This window comes from Carassius auratus, unplaced genomic scaffold (assembly GCF_003368295.1).
Source record: "Carassius auratus strain Wakin unplaced genomic scaffold, ASM336829v1 scaf_tig00016424, whole genome shotgun sequence".
Taxonomy (NCBI): domain Eukaryota; kingdom Metazoa; phylum Chordata; class Actinopteri; order Cypriniformes; family Cyprinidae; genus Carassius; species Carassius auratus.
Genome location: NW_020524676.1, coordinates 20,001 through 32,500, shown reverse-complemented (window position 1 = coordinate 32,500; position 12,500 = coordinate 20,001). Strand labels below are relative to the sequence as shown.

General features: G+C 45.4%; 17 non-coding genes across 17 annotated transcripts; all 17 read right to left on the bottom strand.

Moving 5' to 3' along the window:
* Positions 1-1,592: 1,592 nt before the first annotated feature.
* On the bottom strand, positions 1,593-1,664 carry trnap-agg (transfer RNA proline (anticodon AGG)). The gene has a single exon. It is a non-coding gene; the product is annotated as a tRNA-Pro (tRNA).
* A 395-nt stretch (positions 1,665-2,059) lies between these two features.
* trnaq-cug (transfer RNA glutamine (anticodon CUG)) lies at positions 2,060-2,131 on the bottom strand. Its single transcript has one exon. It is a non-coding gene; the product is annotated as a tRNA-Gln (tRNA).
* A 458-nt stretch (positions 2,132-2,589) lies between these two features.
* Positions 2,590-2,661, bottom strand: trnap-agg (transfer RNA proline (anticodon AGG)). Its single transcript has one exon. It is a non-coding gene; the product is annotated as a tRNA-Pro (tRNA).
* A 972-nt stretch (positions 2,662-3,633) lies between these two features.
* trnaq-cug (transfer RNA glutamine (anticodon CUG)) lies at positions 3,634-3,705 on the bottom strand. The gene has a single exon. It is a non-coding gene; the product is annotated as a tRNA-Gln (tRNA).
* A 407-nt stretch (positions 3,706-4,112) lies between these two features.
* On the bottom strand, positions 4,113-4,184 carry trnaq-cug (transfer RNA glutamine (anticodon CUG)). Its single transcript has one exon. It is a non-coding gene; the product is annotated as a tRNA-Gln (tRNA).
* Positions 4,185-4,637: 453 nt separating this feature from the next.
* Positions 4,638-4,709, bottom strand: trnap-agg (transfer RNA proline (anticodon AGG)). The gene has a single exon. It is a non-coding gene; the product is annotated as a tRNA-Pro (tRNA).
* Positions 4,710-6,205: 1,496 nt separating this feature from the next.
* On the bottom strand, positions 6,206-6,277 carry trnap-agg (transfer RNA proline (anticodon AGG)). The gene has a single exon. It is a non-coding gene; the product is annotated as a tRNA-Pro (tRNA).
* A 395-nt stretch (positions 6,278-6,672) lies between these two features.
* On the bottom strand, positions 6,673-6,744 carry trnaq-cug (transfer RNA glutamine (anticodon CUG)). The gene has a single exon. It is a non-coding gene; the product is annotated as a tRNA-Gln (tRNA).
* Positions 6,745-7,202: 458 nt separating this feature from the next.
* On the bottom strand, positions 7,203-7,274 carry trnap-agg (transfer RNA proline (anticodon AGG)). Its single transcript has one exon. It is a non-coding gene; the product is annotated as a tRNA-Pro (tRNA).
* A 972-nt stretch (positions 7,275-8,246) lies between these two features.
* trnaq-cug (transfer RNA glutamine (anticodon CUG)) lies at positions 8,247-8,318 on the bottom strand. The gene has a single exon. It is a non-coding gene; the product is annotated as a tRNA-Gln (tRNA).
* A 407-nt stretch (positions 8,319-8,725) lies between these two features.
* trnaq-cug (transfer RNA glutamine (anticodon CUG)) lies at positions 8,726-8,797 on the bottom strand. The gene has a single exon. It is a non-coding gene; the product is annotated as a tRNA-Gln (tRNA).
* A 453-nt stretch (positions 8,798-9,250) lies between these two features.
* trnap-agg (transfer RNA proline (anticodon AGG)) lies at positions 9,251-9,322 on the bottom strand. The gene has a single exon. It is a non-coding gene; the product is annotated as a tRNA-Pro (tRNA).
* A 492-nt stretch (positions 9,323-9,814) lies between these two features.
* trnaq-cug (transfer RNA glutamine (anticodon CUG)) lies at positions 9,815-9,886 on the bottom strand. Its single transcript has one exon. It is a non-coding gene; the product is annotated as a tRNA-Gln (tRNA).
* Positions 9,887-10,436: 550 nt separating this feature from the next.
* On the bottom strand, positions 10,437-10,508 carry trnaq-cug (transfer RNA glutamine (anticodon CUG)). Its single transcript has one exon. It is a non-coding gene; the product is annotated as a tRNA-Gln (tRNA).
* A 932-nt stretch (positions 10,509-11,440) lies between these two features.
* trnap-agg (transfer RNA proline (anticodon AGG)) lies at positions 11,441-11,512 on the bottom strand. The gene has a single exon. It is a non-coding gene; the product is annotated as a tRNA-Pro (tRNA).
* Positions 11,513-11,907: 395 nt separating this feature from the next.
* Positions 11,908-11,979, bottom strand: trnaq-cug (transfer RNA glutamine (anticodon CUG)). Its single transcript has one exon. It is a non-coding gene; the product is annotated as a tRNA-Gln (tRNA).
* Positions 11,980-12,385: 406 nt separating this feature from the next.
* trnaq-cug (transfer RNA glutamine (anticodon CUG)) lies at positions 12,386-12,457 on the bottom strand. Its single transcript has one exon. It is a non-coding gene; the product is annotated as a tRNA-Gln (tRNA).
* Between the last annotated feature and the right edge of the window lie 43 nt (positions 12,458-12,500).

Below are 12,500 nucleotides of genomic sequence, written 5' to 3'. Positions count from 1 at the left end.
TTGGGCTGCATTCCTAAACCAATGATTAGAAAAATGTCAAGTCAAAGTTTAAACTGCAGATGAAGAACTAAGAAGAGCAGCGAGAAGTGGGTATGAAAACATGCAGACGCAGCTTCAGTCTTAATTGACAGTGGCATACGACAGTGGATGCTACGGTCGCTCCAACATCCTGCCTCTGTAGCTGATAAGGGCAGACATAGAACTCATGCACTGACCAGATTTCTGAGAAACTCAATTTTTACGTACCAGCTCTAGCTTGGCCTGCCTTCGTAGAATAATGTTGATTAAAATACCAAACGACAAAACACATGAGCTGAATTTAACAGCAGAAACCAACATCGTGGCAGTGACACACAAATCTTGCCGATGAGAAGCTTTCTGAGGTCTGTAATGCTTCTTCACAGAGTGTCAGGTGACACCTGTCTTGTCAATTTAGTTCCTGCTCAGTTTTATGTGAGTTCTAGATTGTTAGGAGGCCATTGTTAAAGCAGGCCACTGTACCAATACATTTTAAGACACACTGCCACAGAGAAAGTTGTGACATACCCCAAGCTCCTCCTTGCCAAGCACTGCCAGACAGACTCTCGAAGGTTCCACCGAGATTTGAACTCAGATCGCTGGATTCAGAGTCCAGAGTGCTAAACGTTACACCATGGAACCTACAGTGTCTGCACATCTGTTTGAAGTGTAGAAAACACTCAAGGAGGCTCTGCGAACAGCATCTAACCAGAAAGCATCAGAACGTTCTGGGATTTGAACTCGGGCCCACTTGGTCTCTTCAGCAATAAAAGAAAAAAAAAACAAACCCCAACTCCAACTAGCCCTCAGATGCTCCTGCAACTAGCAAACGCAAGATGAAGGCTCACAGGTCCGTGAAGCGATCCAAGAATCTATTTTTTGCCATATCTCCACTGCTTGGGCTGCATTCCTAAACCAATGATTAGAAAAATGTCAAGTCAAAGTTTAAACTGCAGATGAAGAACTAAGAAGAGCAGCGAGAACTGGGCATGAAAACATGCAGACGCAGCTTTAGTCTTAATTGACAGCAGCATATGTTGGACTCTTGAAAGTTCCACCGAGATTTGAACTGGGATCGCTGGATTCAGAGACCAGAGTGCTAACCGTTACACCATGGAACCTACAGTGTCTGCACATCTGTTTGAAGTGTAGAAAACACTCAAGGAGGCTCAGCGAACAGCAACTAACCAGCAAGCATCAGAACGGTCTGGGATTTGAACTCGGGCCCACTTGGTCCCGTACAGCAATAAAAGGAAAAAAAACAAACCCCAACTCCAACAAGCCCTCAGATGCTCCTGCAACTAGCAAACGCAAGATGAAGGCTCACAGGGCCGTGAAGCGATACAAGAATCTATTTTTTGCCATATCTCCACTGCTTGCATTCCTAAACCAATATTTAGAAAAATGTCAAGTCAAAGTTTAAACTGCAGATGAAAACTGAGAAGAGCAGCGAGAAGTGGGTATGAAAACATGCAGACGCAGCTTTAGTGTTAATTGACAGTGGCATACGTTTGGCCCAGGAATGGCAGAATAGACTGAAACTGCTCAAGAAAAGATGCTGTAAAGACAGAAGAGGGCTCGTCCGGGATTTGAACCCAGGTCCTCTCGCACCCTAAGCGAGAATCATACCCCTAGACCAACGAGCCACAGATTGCTGTTCAGTGGAGGTCACTTCGCCACGTACTTCAGTCTGCTCGATGCTACGGTCGCTCCAACATCCTGCCTCTGTAGCTGACAAGGGCAGACATAGAACTCATGCACTGAGCAGATTTCTGAGAAACTCAATTTTTACGTACCAGCTCTAGCTTGGCCTGCCTTCGTAGAATAATGTTGATTAAAATACCAAACGACAAAACACCTGAGCTGAATTTAACAGCAGAAACCAACATCGTGGCAGTGACACAACAACAATGATTAGAAAAATGTCAAGTCAAAGTCTAAACTGCAGATGAAGAACTAAGAAGAGCAGCGAGAACTGGGCATGAAAACATGCAGACGCAGCTTTAGTCTTAATTGACAGCAGCATATGTTGGACTCTTGAAGGTTCCACCGAGATTTGAACTCGGATCGCTGGATTCAGAGTCCAGAGTGCTAACCGTTACACCATGGAACCTACAGTGTCTGCACATCTGTTTGAAGTGTAGAAAACACTCAAGGAGGCTCAGCGAACAGCAACTAACCAGCAAGCATCAGAACGGTCTGGGATTTGAACTCGGGCCCACTTGGTCCCGTTCAGCAATAAAAGAAAAAAATACAAACCCCAACTCCAACAAGCCCTCAGATGCTCCTGCAACTAGCAAACGCAAAATGAAGGCTCACAGGTCCGTGAAGCGATCCAAGAATCTATTTTTTGCCATATCTCCACTGCTTGGGCTGCATTCCTAAACCAATGATTAGAAAAATGTCAAGTCAAAGTTTAAACTGCAGATGAAAACTGAGAAGAGCAGCGAGAAGTGGGTATGAAAACATGCAGACGCAGCTTTAGTGTTAATTGACAGTGGCATACGTTTGGCCCAGGAATGGCAGAATAGACTGAAACTGCTCAAGAAAAGATGCTGTAAAGACAGAAGAGGGCTCGTCCGGGATTTAAACCCGGGACCTCTCGCACCCTAAGCGAGAATCATACCCCTAGACCAACGAGCCACAGATTGCTGTTCAGTGGAGGTCACTTCGCCACGTACTTCAGTCTGCTCGATGCTACGGTCGCTCCAACATCCTGCCTCTGTAGCTGACAAGGGCAGACATAGAACTCATGCACTGACCAGTTTTCTGAGAAACTCAATTTTTACGTACCAGCTCTAGCTTGGCCTGCCTTCGTAGAATAATGTTGATTAAAATACCAAACGACAAAACACATGAGCTGAATTTAACAGCAGAAACCAACATCGTGGCAGTGACACACAAATATTGCTGATGAGAAGCTTTCTGAGGTCTGTAATGCTTCTTCACAGAGTGTCAGGGGACACCTGTCTTGTCAATTTAGTTCCTGCTCAGTTTTATGTGAGTTTTAGGTTGTTAGGAGGCCATTGTTAAAGCAGGCCACTGTACCAATACATTTTAAGACACACTGCCACAGAGAAAGTTGTGACATACCCCAAGCTCCTCCTTGCCAAGCACTGCCAGACAGACTCTCGAAGGTTCCACCGAGATTTGAACTCGGATCGCTGGATTCAGAGCCCAGAGTGCTAACCGTTACACCATGGAACCTACAGTGTCTGCACATCTGTTTGAAGTGTAGAAAACACTCAAGGAGGCTCTGCGAACAGCAACTAACCAGCAAGCATCAGAACGTTCTGGCATTTGAACTCGGGCCCACTTGGTCTCTTCAGCAATAAAAGAAAAAAAAAAACAAACCCCAACTCCAACTAGCCCTCAGATGCTCCTGCAACTAGCAAACGCAAGATGAAGGCTCACAGGTCCGTGAAGCGATCCAAGAATCTATTTTTTGCCATATCTCCACAGCTTGGGCTGCATTCCTAAAGCAATGATTAGAAAAATGTCAAGTCAAAGTTTAAACTGCAGATGAAGAACTAAGAAGAGCATCGAGAACTGGGCATGAAAACATGCAGACTCAGCTTTAGTCTTAATTGACAGCAACATATGTTGGACTCTTGAAGGTTCCACCGAGATTTGAACTCGGATCGCTGGATTCAGAGTCCAGAGTGCTAACCGTTACACCATGGAACCTACAGTGTCTGCACATCTGTTTGAAGTGTAGAAAACACTCAAGGAGGCTCAGCGAACAGCAACTAACCAGCAAGCATCAGAACGGTCTGGGATTTGAACTCGGGCCCACTTGGTCCCGTACAGCAATAAAAGGAAAAAAAACAAACCCCAACTCCAACAAGCCCTCAAATGCTCCTGCAACTAGCAAACGCAAGATGAAGGCACACAGGGCCGTGAAGCGATACAAGAATCTATTTTTTGCCATATCTCCACTGCTTGGGCTGCATTCCTAAAGCAATGATTAGAAAAATGTCAAGTCAAAGTTTAAACTGCAGATGAAGAACTAAGAAGAGCAGCGAGAACTGGGCATGAAAACATGCAGACACAGCTTTAGTCTTAATTGACAGCAGCATATGTTGGACTCTTGAAGGTTCCACCGAGATTTGAACTCGGATCGCTGGATTCAGAGTCCAGAGTGCTAACCGTTACACCATGGAACCTACAGTGTCTGCACATCTGTTTGAAGTGTAGAAAACACTCAAGGAGGCTCAGCGAACAGCAACTAACCAGCAAGCATCAGAACGGTCTGGGATTTGAACTCGGGCCCACTTGGTCCCGTACAGCAATAAAAGGAAAAAAAACAAATCCCAACTCCAACAAGCCCTCAGATGCTCCTGCAACTAGCAAACGCAAGATGAAGGCTCACAGGGCCGTGAAGCGATACAAGAATCTATTTTTTGCCATATCTCCACTGCTTGCATTCCTAAACCAATATTTAGAAAAATGTCAAGTCAAAGTTTAAACTGTAGATGAAAACTGAGAAGAGCAGCGAGAAGTGGGTATGAAAACATGCAGACGCAGCTTTAGTGTTAATTGACAGTGGCATACGTTTGGCCCAGGAATGGCAGAATAGACTGAAACTGCTCAAGAAAAGATGCTGTAAAGACAGAAGAGGGCTCGTCCGGGATTTGAACCCGGGACCTCTCGCACCCTAAGTGAGAATCATACCCCTAGACCAACGAGCCACAGATTGCTGTTCAGTGGAGGTCACTTCGCCACGTACTTCAGTCTGCTCGATGCTACGGTCGCTCCAACATCCTGCCTCTGTAGCTGACAAGGGCAGACATAGAACTCATGCACTGACCAGATTTCTGAGAAACTCAATTTTTATGTACCAGCTCTAGCTTGGCCTGCCTTCGTAGAATAATGTTGATTAAAATAACAAACGACAAAACACATGAGCTGAATTTAACAGCAGAAACCAACATCGTGGCAGTGACACACAAATCTTGCCGATGAGAAGCTTTCTGAGGTCTGTAATGCTTCTTCACAGAGTGTCAGGTGACACCTGTCTTGTCAATTTAGTTCCTGCTCAGTTTTATGTGAGTTCTAGATTGTTAGGAGGCCATTGTTAAAGCAGGCCACTGTACCAATACATTTTAAGACACACTGCCACAGAGAAAGTTGTGACATACCCCAAGCTCCTCCTTGCCAAGCACTGCCAGACAGACTCTCGAAGGTTCCACCGAGATTTGAACTCAGATCGCTGGATTCAGAGTCCAGAGTGCTAAACGTTACACCATGGAACCTACAGTGTCTGCACATCTGTTTGAAGTGTAGAAAACACTCAAGGAGGCTCTGCGAACAGCATCTAACCAGCAAGCATCAGAACGTTCTGGGATTTGAACTCGGGCCCACTTGGTCTCTTCAGCAATAAAAGAAAAAAAAAACAAACCCCAACTCCAACTAGCCCTCAGATGCTCCTGCAACTAGCAAACGCAAGATGAAGGCTCACAGGTCCGTGAAGCGATCCAAGAATCTATTTTTTGCCATATCTCCACTGCTTGGGCTGCATTCCTAAACCAATGATTAGAAAAATGTCAAGTCAAAGTTTAAACTGCAGATGAAGAACTAAGAAGAGCAGCGAGAACTGGGCATGAAAACATGCAGACGCAGCTTTAGTCTTAATTGACAGCAGCATATGTTGGACTCTTGAAAGTTCCACCGAGATTTGAACTGGGATCGCTGGATTCAGAGACCAGAGTGCTAACCGTTACACCATGGAACCTACAGTGTCTGCACATCTGTTTGAAGTGTAGAAAACACTCAAGGAGGCTCAGCGAACAGCAACTAACCAGCAAGCATCAGAACGGTCTGGGATTTGAACTCGGGCCCACTTGGTCCCGTACAGCAATAAAAGGAAAAAAAACAAACCCCAACTCCAACAAGCCCTCAGATGCTCCTGCAACTAGCAAACGCAAGATGAAGGCTCACAGGGCCGTGAAGCGATACAAGAATCTATTTTTTGCCATATCTCCACTGCTTGCATTCCTAAACCAATATTTAGAAAAATGTCAAGTCAAAGTTTAAACTGCAGATGAAAACTGAGAAGAGCAGCGAGAAGTGGGTATGAAAACATGCAGACGCAGCTTTAGTGTTAATTGACAGTGGCATACGTTTGGCCCAGGAATGGCAGAATAGACTGAAACTGCTCAAGAAAAGATGCTGTAAAGACAGAAGAGGGCTCGTCCGGGATTTGAACCCGGGTCCTCTCGCACCCTAAGCGAGAATCATACCCCTAGACCAACGAGCCACAGATTGCTGTTCAGTGGAGGTCACTTCGCCACGTACTTCAGTCTGCTCGATGCTACGGTCGCTCCAACATCCTGCCTCTGTAGCTGACAAGGGCAGACATAGAACTCATGCACTGACCAGATTTCTGAGAAACTCAATTTTTACGTACCAGCTCTAGCTTGGCCTGCCTTCGTAGAATAATGTTGATTAAAATACCAAACGACAAAACACCTGAGCTGAATTTAACAGCAGAAACCAACATCGTGGCAGTGACACAACAACAATGATTAGAAAAATGTCAAGTCAAAGTCTAAACTGCAGATGAAGAACTAAGAAGAGCAGCGAGAACTGGGCATGAAAACATGCAGACGCAGCTTTAGTCTTAATTGACAGCAGCATATGTTGGACTCTTGAAGGTTCCACCGAGATTTGAACTCGGATCGCTGGATTCAGAGTCCAGAGTGCTAACCGTTACACCATGGAACCTACAGTGTCTGCACATCTGTTTGAAGTGTAGAAAACACTCAAGGAGGCTCAGCGAACAGCAACTAACCAGCAAGCATCAGAACGGTCTGGGATTTGAACTCGGGCCCACTTGGTCCCGTTCAGCAATAAAAGAAAAAAATACAAACCCCAACTCCAACAAGCCCTCAGATGCTCCTGCAACTAGCAAACGCAAAATGAAGGCTCACAGGTCCGTGAAGCGATCCAAGAATCTATTTTTTGCCATATCTCCACTGCTTGGGCTGCATTCCTAAACCAATGATTAGAAAAATGTCAAGTCAAAGTTTAAACTGCAGATGAAAACTGAGAAGAGCAGCGAGAAGTGGGTATGAAAACATGCAGACGCAGCTTTAGTGTTAATTGACAGTGGCATACGTTTGGCCCAGGAATGGCAGAATAGACTGAAACTGCTCAAGAAAAGATGCTGTAAAGACAGAAGAGGGCTCGTCCGGGATTTAAACCCGGGACCTCTCGCACCCTAAGCGAGAATCATACCCCTAGACCAACGAGCCACAGATTGCTGTTCAGTGGAGGTCACTTCGCCACGTACTTCAGTCTGCTCGATGCTACGGTCGCTCCAACATCCTGCCTCTGTAGCTGACAAGGGCAGACATAGAACTCATGCACTGACCAGTTTTCTGAGAAACTCAATTTTTACGTACCAGCTCTAGCTTGGCCTGCCTTCGTAGAATAATGTTGATTAAAATACCAAACGACAAAACACATGAGCTGAACTTAACAGCAGAAACCAACATCGTGGCAGTGACACACAAATATTGCTGATGAGAAGCTTTCTGAGGTCTGTAATGCTTCTTCACAGAGTGTCAGGGGACACCTGTCTTGTCAATTTAGTTCCTGCTCAGTTTTATGTGAGTTTTAGGTTGTTAGGAGGCCATTGTTAAAGCAGGCCACTGTACCAATACATTTTAAGACACACTGCCACAGAGAAAGTTGTGACATACCCCAAGCTCCTCCTTGCCAAGCACTGCCAGACAGACTCTCGAAGGTTCCACCGAGATTTGAACTCGGATCGCTGGATTCAGAGCCCAGAGTGCTAACCGTTACACCATGGAACCTACAGTGTCTGCACATCTGTTTGAAGTGTAGAAAACACTCAAGGAGGCTCTGCGAACAGCAACTAACCAGCAAGCATCAGAACGTTCTGGCATTTGAACTCGGGCCCACTTGGTCTCTTCAGCAATAAAAGAAAAAAAAAAAAAAACCCCAACTCCAACTAGCCCTCAGATGCTCCTGCAACTAGCAAACGCAAGATGAAGGCTCACAGGTCCGTGAAGCGATCCAAGAATCTATTTTTTGCCATATCTCCACAGCTTGGGCTGCATTCCTAAAGCAATGATTAGAAAAATGTCAAGTCAAAGTTTAAACTGCAGATGAAGAACTAAGAAGAGCATCGAGAACTGGGCATGAAAACATGCAGACTCAGCTTTAGTCTTAATTGACAGCAACATATGTTGGACTCTTGAAGGTTCCACCGAGATTTGAACTCGGATCGCTGGATTCAGAGTCCAGAGTGCTAACCGTTACACCATGGAACCTACAGTGTCTGCACATCTGTTTGAAGTGTAGAAAACACTCAAGGAGGCTCAGCGAACAGCAACTAACCAGCAAGCATCAGAACGGTCTGGGATTTGAACTCGGGCCCACTTGGTCCCGTACAGCAATAAAAGGAAAAAAAACAAACCCCAACTCCAACAAGCCCTCAGATGCTCCTGCAACTAGCAAACGCAAGATGAAGGCACACAGGGCCGTGAAGCGATACAAGAATCTATTTTTTGCCATATCTCCACTGCTTGGGCTGCATTCCTAAAGCAATGATTAGAAAAATGTCAAGTCAAAGTTTAAACTGCAGATGAAGAACTAAGAAGAGCAGCGAGAACTGGGCATGAAAACATGCAGACACAGCTTTAGTCTTAATTGACAGCAGCATATGTTGGACTCTTGAAGGTTCCACCGAGATTTGAACTCGGATCGCTGGATTCAGAGTCCAGAGTGCTAACCGTTACACCATGGAACCTACAGTGTCTGCACATCTGTTTGAAGTGTAGAAAACACTCAAGGAGGCTCAGCGAACAGCAACTAACCAGCAAGCATCAGAACGGTCTGGGATTTGAACTCGGGCCCACTTGGTCCCGTACAGCAATAAAAGGAAAAAAAACAAATCCCAACTCCAACAAGCCCTCAGATGCTCCTGCAACTAGCAAACGCAAGATGAAGGCTCACAGGGCCGTGAAGCGATACAAGAATCTATTTTTTGCCATATCTCCACTGCTTGCATTCCTAAACCAATATTTAGAAAAATGTCAAGTCAAAGTTTAAACTGTAGATGAAAACTGAGAAGAGCAGCGAGAAGTGGGTATGAAAACATGCAGACGCAGCTTTAGTGTTAATTGACAGTGGCATACGTTTGGCCCAGGAATGGCAGAATAGACTGAAACTGCTCAAGAAAAGATGCTGTAAAGACAGAAGAGGGCTCGTCCGGGATTTGAACCCGGGACCTCTCGCACCCTAAGTGAGAATCATACCCCTAGACCAACGAGCCACAGATTGCTGTTCAGTGGAGGTCACTTCGCCACGTACTTCAGTCTGCTCGATGCTACGGTCGCTCCAACATCCTGCCTCTGTAGCTGACAAGGGCAGACATAGAACTCATGCACTGACCAGATTTCTGAGAAACTCAATTTTTATGTACCAGCTCTAGCTTGGCCTGCCTTCGTAGAATAATGTTGATTAAAATACCAAACGACAAAACACATGAGCTGAATTTAACAGCAGAAACCAACATCGTGGCAGTGACACACAAATCTTGCCGATGAGAAGCTTTCTGAGGTCTGTAATGCTTCTTCACAGAGTGTCAGGTGACACCTGTCTTGTCAATTTAGTTCCTGCTCAGTTTTATGTGAGTTCTAGATTGTTAGGAGGCCATCGTTAAAGCAGGCCACTGTACCAATACATTTTAAGACACACTGCCACAGAGAAAGTTGTGACATACCCCAAGCTCCTCCTTGCCAAGCACTGCCAGACAGACTCTCGAAGGTTCCACCGAGATTTGAACTCGGATCGCTGGATTCAGAGTCCAGAGTGCTAACCGTTACACCATGGAACCTACAGTGTCTGCACATCTCGCACCCTAAGCGAGAATCATACCCCTAGACCAACGAGCCACAGATTGCTGTTCAGTGGAGGTCACTTCGCCACGTACTTCAGTCTGCTCGATGCTACGGTCGCTCCAACATCCTGCCTCTGTAGCTGACAAGGGCAGACATAGAACTCATGCACTGACCAGTTTTCTGAGAAACTCAATTTTTACGTACCAGCTCTAGCTTGGCCTGCCTTCGTAGAATAATGTTGATTAAAATACCAAACGACAAAACACATGAGCTGAATTTAACAGCAGAAACCAACATCGTGGCAGTGACACACAAATCTTGCCGATGAGAAGCTTTCTGAGGTCTGTAATGCTTCTTCACAGAGTGTCAGGGGACACCTGTCTTGTCAATTTAGTTCCTGCTCAGTTTTATGTGAGTTTTAGGTTGTTAGGAGGCCATTGTTAAAGCAGGCCACTGTACCAATACATTTTAAGACACACTGCCACAGAGAAAGTTGTGACATACCCCAAGCTCCTCCTTGCCAAGCACTGCCAGACAGACTCTCGAAGGTTCCACCGAGATTTGAACTCGGATCGCTGGATTCAGAGTCCAGAGTGCTAACCGTTACACCATGGAACCTACAGTGTCTGCACATCTGTTTGAAATGTAGAAAACACTCAAGGAGGCTCTGCGAACAGCAACTAACCAGCAAGCATCAGAAAGTTCTGGGATTTGAACTCGGGCCCACTTGGTCTCTTCAGCAATAAAAGAAAAAAAAAACAAACCCCAACTCCAACTAGCCCTCAGATGCTCCTGCAACTAGCAAACGCAAGATGAAGGCTCACAGGTCCGTGAAGCGATCCAAGAATCTATTTTTTGCCATATCTCCACTGCTTGGGCTGCATTCCTAAAGCAATGATTAGAAAAATGTCAAGTCAAAGTTTAAACTGCAGATGAAGAACTAAGAAGAGCAGCGAGAACTGGGCATGAAAACATGCAGACGCAGCTTTAGTCTAAATTGACAGCAGCATATGTTGGACTCTTGAAGGTTCCACCGAGATTTGAACTCAGATCGCAGGATTCAGAGTCCAGAGTGCTAACCGTTACACCATGGAAACTACAGTGTCTGCACATCTGTTTGAAGTGTAGAAAACACTCAAGGAGGCTCAGCGAACAGCAACTAACCAGCAAGCATCAGAACGGTCTGGGATTTGAACTCGGGCCCACTTGGTCCCGTACAGCAATAAAAGGAAAAAAAACAAACCCCAACTCCAACAAGCCCTCAGATGCTCCTGCAACTAGCAAACGCAAGATGAAGGCTCACAGGGCCGTGAAGCGATACAAGAATCTATTTTTTGCCATATCTCCACTGCTTGCATTCCTAAACCAATATTTAGAAAAATGTCAAGTCAAAGTTTAAACTGCAGATGAAAACTGAGAAGAGCAGCGAGAAGTGGGTATGAAAACATGCAGACGCAGCTTTAGTGTTAATTGACAGTGGCATACGTTTGGCCCAGGAATGGCAGAATAGACTGAAACTGCTCAAGAAAAGATGCTGTAAAGACAGAAGAGGGCTCGTCCGGGATTTAAACCCGGGACCTCTCGCACCCTAAGCGAGAATCATACCCCTAGACCAACGAGCCACAGATTGCTGTTCAGTGGAGGTCACTTCGCCACGTACTTCAGTCTGCTCGATGCTACGGTCGCTCCAACATCCTGCCTCTGTAGCTGACAAGGGCAGACATAGAACTCATGCACTGACCAGATTTCTGAGAAACTCAATTTTTACGTACCAGCTCTAGCTTGGCCTGCCTTCGTAGAATAATGTTGATTAAAATACCAAACGACAAAACACATGAGCTGAATTTAACAGCAGAAACCAACATCATGGCAGTGACACAACAACAATGATTAGAAAAATGTCAAGTCAAAGTCTAAACTGCAGATGAAGAACTAAGAAGAGCAGCGAGAACTGGGCATGAAAACATGCAGACGCAGGTTTAGTCTTAATTGACAGCAGCATATGTTGGACTCTTGAAGGTTCCACCGAGATTTGAACTCGGATCGCTGGATTCAGAGTCCAGAGTGCTAACCGTTACACCATGGAACCTACAGTGTCTGAACATCTGTTTGAAGTGTAGAAAACACTCAAGGAGGCTCTGCGAACAGCAACTAACCAGCAAGCATCAGAACGTTCTGGGATTTGAACTCGGGCCCACTTGGTCTCTTCAGCAATAAAAGAAAAAAAAACAAACCCCAACTCCAACTAGCCCTCAGATGCTCCTGCAACTAGCAAACGCAAGATGAAGGCTCACAGGTCCGTGAAGCGATCCAAGAATCTATTTTTTGCCATATCTCCACTGCTTGGGCTGCATTCCTAAAGCAATGATTAGAAAAATGTCAAGTCAAAGTTTAAACTGCAGATGAAGAACTAAGAAGAGCAGCAAGAACTGGGCATGAAAACATGCAGACGCAGCTTTAGTCTTAATTGACAGCAGCATATGTTGGACTCTTGAAGGTTCCACCGAGATTTGAACTCGGATCGCTGGATTCAGAGTCCAGAGTGCTAACCGTTACACCATGGAACCTACAGTGTCTGCACATCTGTTTGAAGTGTAGAAAACACTCAAG